Below are 5,761 nucleotides of genomic sequence, written 5' to 3' on the forward strand. Positions count from 1 at the left end.
GTGGGGTGTGGTGAGGGGGGGAGGGGTAGGCTGGGGGAAGGTCAATGGGGAAAAAAGGAGACATATGTACTACTATTTGGAATACTTTAAACAATAAAATAAAATTTTAAAAAAGATAACAGTTTTCTATTTATAAGACCACTTGGATCATATTGTTTTCAAGTGTAGATTTCTATGATAACATCATCTGTTTTCTTGTATGACTTTGCTTTTGGTATTAAGATAATGCTGGCCTTACAGATTGAATTAGGAAGTATTCCCTCTGCTTCTATCCTATGAAAGAAATTGTAGAGGCTAGTTATAATTTCTTCCTTAAATATTTGGTAGACTTCACCAGTAAAACCATCTGGGTCTAGTGTTTTCTGTTTTGGAATATTATTAATTATTGACTCAACTATTTCACATATATAGGCCTATTTAGATTACCTATTTCTTATATGTATTTGGCAGACATGTTATGTCTTTCAAATAATTGTATTTCTTCATTATCTGTTTACTTTCTGTAAAATCTTTAGTGATGTTCCCTCTTTTATATCTGATATTAGTAATTTGTCCTCTCTCTTTTTCTTAGTTACTCTGAATACTGGCTTACCTATTTTATTGATATTTTCAAAGAGCTGGCTTTTGATTTCATTGACTTTCTCTACTGATTCCTAGTTTTCAATTTTTTAAAAATATTTTATTGACTTCAGAGAGAAAGGGAGAGGAAGAGAGAGATAGAAACATCAATGATGAGAGAGAATCACCAATCAACTGCCTCCTGCATGCCCCCTATTGGGGATCAAGCCTGCATGTGCCCTTGACCTGAATTGAACCCAGGACTCTCCACAGGCCGACACTCTATCCACTGAGCCAAAATGGCTAGGGCTCCTTGTTTTTAATTTTTTCTGTTCTAGTTATTTTTTATTTTGTTCTACTTGGTTTAAATTTGATTTGCTTTTCTTTCTCTAGTTTCCTAAAGTGGACACTTAGGTTATTGATTTAAAATTTCTTTTCTAATAGATGAATTTTATGCTATAAAATTTATTCTAAGCAGTGTTTTTGCTGCTTTTCACCAATTTTGATATATTGTGTTTTTATTTTTTAATACCAAATCCAGATTCTTCTTTGACTTATGTGTTATATAGAAGTGTGTTGTTTAATCACACATGTGCAGTTATCTTTCTGTTATTAATTTCTAGTTTAATCCCATTGAGGTCTGAGAACATACATTGTGTGACTTCTATACTGTTAAATTTATTAAGGTGAATTTCCGGGCACAGAGTGTGGTCAGTCTCAGTGAATGCTTCATGTGAACTTGACAAGAATGTGCATTCTGCTCTTGTTGGATGAAGTGGTCAGTAGTTGTCAATTACATTCAGTTGACGGAATTATATTCATTGTTGAGTTAACTATGTCCTTATGCCTGCTGGATCCATCAGTTTCTGATAGAGGGATGTTGAAGTCTCCAATCATGAGAGTAGATTCATCTATTCCTCTTTCTAATTATATTAGTTTTTTCCTCACATAGTTTACACTCTTGTTGAATGCATACCCGTTTAAGGATTTTTCTGTTTCAGATAATTGACCCTTTAATTATTATATAATGTTCTTCTTTATTACTAATAACTTTATTATTTTGAAGCCTGCTGTCAAAATAATGTAACTATTTTTGTCTTCTTTTGATTAGTGTTAGCATAGTATACTTTCCTCCATCCATTTACTTTTATATGTGTTTTTAAATTTAAAGTGGATTTTTTATAGAAACCATATGGGTTTTTGTTTTCTGATCTACTTTGTCATCTCTCTCAATGGTGCATATAGACCATTGACTTTCAAAGTGATAATTGGTGTAGTTGGATTAAAATCTACCATGTTTATTACTGGTTCCCTGTTGTTGCCTTTGTTCCTATTTTTGTCTTCCATTCTTTTTCTGACTTTTGTAGTTTTAATGGAGAATTATATGATTTTATGTAATCTGCTTTCTTAGCATATCAGTGGTTAAAGTGTAGGCCCGCAGACCAAATGGTTTTGGGTTCAATTGCTGGTCAGGGACTCCATCCCCAGCCTTGTCTCTCTCAGATTGATATTTCTGTCTGTCTTTCTTCCTCATCCCTCCCCTCCACTCTCTGTAAGAAATCAATAGGAAAAGTGTCCTCAGGTGAGGAACTAAAAAATATTAGGGGTTACCCTGGAGTTTGCAAATACATTTACAGATAATTCAAGTCCATTTTCAAATAGTACTATACCACTTCATAGGAGGTATGCATGTTTTATAACAAAATAATCTTAATTCTTCTCTCCTATTCCTTCTATCATTGTTATTTATTTCACTTACAGATAAGCATAAGCATGTTATATACGTGCATAATCAAATATATTGTTGCTATTATTATTTTGAACAAGCTGCCTTTTTTAGATTTATTATGAATAAGACAAAAACAATTTTTGAAAAATCTTAACTTGTTCCTTCTTCCATGATCTTCTTTCTTTATATAGATCCTAGTTCTTTAAATTGTACCTTCTGGCAATAAACTCTGTTTTGGTTGTTTGAAAAAGTCTTTTTCATGTTCCCTTTTGGAAGATAACTGTTCCGGTAACAAAATTCTAAGTATGAAGTTTTTCTCTTAATATGTTAAATATTTTACTACACTTTCTTCTTGCTTGCATGGTTTCTGAGGATAACTAGGGTCCAACTCTTATCTTTGCTCCACTTTATCCATTAATGTATTAATTAATTAGTTTATTATTTATTTATTTATTTATTTATTTATTTATGTATTAATTAATTAGTTTATTTATTTATTTATTTATTTTTCTACTATATTTAAGGTGTTTATTTTCCTCTGTCTTCTTTTGGAATTTTTTCTTTATCTTTGATTTTCTAAAATTTTAAAATTATATGATTAGGTGTATTTGTCATGACTGGAACATTACTTTTGCTTGGTGATGTCTGAACTTTTGGATCTGTGGTTTGGTGCCTGACATTAATTTGGGAAAATTCTAAATTCTTATAAAGCCCATCAGAGGCATTACTCATTTCTGTTAGTGTTTTGTTTTTGTTTTTGTTTTTCTCCAGTATTTTAGGTTTTTTTTCCTTAGGATTTCTCTTTCTCTGTTACATTGCCCACCTATTCTCCCATGTTGTCTATGTTAACCATTGGAGCCCTTAGCATATTAATTATAGTTGTTTCAAATCCCTGTTCTGCTAATTCTGACATCTCTGCCACATCTGGTTGTGATGTATACTCTGCCTCTTCATTGTATGTTTTTGCCTTTTGGTATGCCTTATAATATTTTTTCTTAATAGCTGTATATGATATACTGGGTAAAGGAACTTTTATAAATGGGCCTTTAGTAATGTGGTGGTGAGGGGTGGCTGTATGAGAAGTGTTCTACTAGTATAGTCTTGTGATTAGGTCTAGTCTCTTAGTAAGCTGTGTGAACTTAAGCGTTTCTCAGGATTTTACTCATAGGTAGAACAAGATGGGTAGGGCTGCCTAGAGTTGGGTATTTCCCTTCCCCCATGTTAGTTAAATTCTAAAAATAGTTCAGCAAATTAGAATCTAATTAACTAGTTTACCCTGAGGACTGGCCTTGTTCAGAAAATAGTGCTCTTGCCCTAACCAGTTTGGGTCAGTGGATAGAGTGTGGACCTGCGGACTGAAGGGTCCCAGGTTCGATTCCAGTCTAGGGCATGTACCTCTGTTGCGGCCACATCCCCAGTGTGGGGTGTGCAGGAGGCAGCTGATCGATGTTTCTCTCTCATTGATGTTTCTAACTCTCTATCCCTCTCCCTTTCTTGCTGTTAAAAAATCAATAATATATATATATTTTTAAAAAGTGCTCTGGACTCTGGTGTTTTCAAAATGGTTCCTTTCTACCTTTCAGTGCCAGAAATACAAGGGGATTTTTCTCTGATATTTACTGTAGGAACCTGATTGAGTTCCTAAAGGTAAATCTCACAATATTGTGCCCCAAACCCTACCTCCCCACCCTGACTGGGTTCACTGGTGTTTTTTATGTTCAGACTTGTTCACGATGAGCCTCTAACAATTTGTCAATTACATTTCAGGTTTTCCTATTCCAGCACTGGTTCTTATGCCACGATTTCTGCCTGTGATTTCTGCTCTGGTAAGTCAAGGCATTCTGCATTTGCTTGTCTGTTGATTTTACAGTCTGTTCAGCTAAACTTGTTTTTCTGATGGAGTGGCAATTTCCAACTTCTCACATATGGAATGAAAACTGTAAGTCTGCTTATTACTTTTTCAAGTAGGTTTTTGTATTTGCTTTATTGAATTGTGGGTGTTCTTTATATATTGAAGATACAGTTTCGTTATCAGATATACTATTTACAAATGTTTAATATTTACTTTCTTGAATTTTTTTTTCCATAAGAATGACATTCAAAGAGCAAAAGTTCTTAGTTTTTATTTTATTTATATATTTTATGGAGCATGGTTTTGGACTGTATTGAGGAACATTGGTCTTAAGATAACGTTAAAATTACTTTCTATTCTACTTTCTTTTTAAAAGTGTATAGTTTTAGCTTTTACATTTAAGTCTCTGATCCATTTTAACTAAACTTTTAATATGGCATTAAATATGATTAAAGCTAATTATTTAATCTTAAGCATTTCTCAGGATTTTACCCTAGGTAGGATAAGAGATATCAAATGGTTGCAATAATATATGTTAAAAAAGTCTTTTTTTTCACTGTTTCTAAAATTTTTTCAAGTATTAATTTGCTATATTTATGTACTCTGTATTTTTCTCTCATTCTTTGTCTGTTATTGTGCTAAAAGTCTTGATTTTTATAATTTTATAATACTTATTGAAGTCAGGTAGTATAAATGCTCCAACTTGATTCTTTTCCAAAGTTGTTTTGGCTAATCTAAGTTTTTATGTTGTCATGTCTATTCTAGATTTTTTGGATTTCCATACATATTTTAGAAACAGTTTTTCAATTTCTTCAAAAACATCTGCTGAAATTTTGATTAACATTGCATTGTATCTATAGACTAATCAAGAAAGAATTTGTGTCTTTAAATTTTTGAAACTTCAGACCATGAAAAGAGTATGTCTTTCTGTTATTTGTGTCTTTTAAATTTCTCTTGACAGTGTTTTAAATTTTCAGTATACTGGTCTTGCACATCTTTTGTTGGATTTATCCTTAAGAGTTTTATTCTTTTATGCTATTGTAAATGGTACCCTGTTTTTCATTTCAAGTTCAGGGTGTTTGTTTTTTTGCTTGAAACAAAAATTGATTTGTTTATGTTGATATTTTGTCTTGTAATGTTATTAATATCACTTATTAGTTCTGGTGTTAGAAGCTTTTGTCCAGACTCCTAGGATTTTTAGTTCATCAATTATCTAGGGCTGAATAAAAAAATACTCCAAAATATCATGTCTTAAAACAATGATGTTGTGCCTTAAAACAGCAATGCTTATCATAGTTTATAATTTGTGTGTTGGTGGACGGTTTTTCTGTTGGTTTTGCCTAAACTTATTCATGTAATTGCATCAAAATTGCCTCTGAGTTGCCATGAATATGAAACAGACTAAGAAAGTTCCTTATCTAAAAATATAATCCATTTCTTAGGGAAAAGGAAAGAAATTTCAGACCTCTTGATGGGAGGAGCTACAAAGAATATTTCCATATTTAGTCTATCAGAGTATTGATATATTACTTTTTATATATTGCTTCATTTTACTTATTAATATTATAAATAAAATTTTCTGTGTATGTTCATATTTCTTTTACATAACTGGGTGTGTTGCA

The sequence above is a fragment of the Myotis brandtii genome, unplaced genomic scaffold (assembly GCF_000412655.1).
Source record: "Myotis brandtii unplaced genomic scaffold, ASM41265v1 scaffold344, whole genome shotgun sequence".
Taxonomy (NCBI): domain Eukaryota; kingdom Metazoa; phylum Chordata; class Mammalia; order Chiroptera; family Vespertilionidae; genus Myotis; species Myotis brandtii.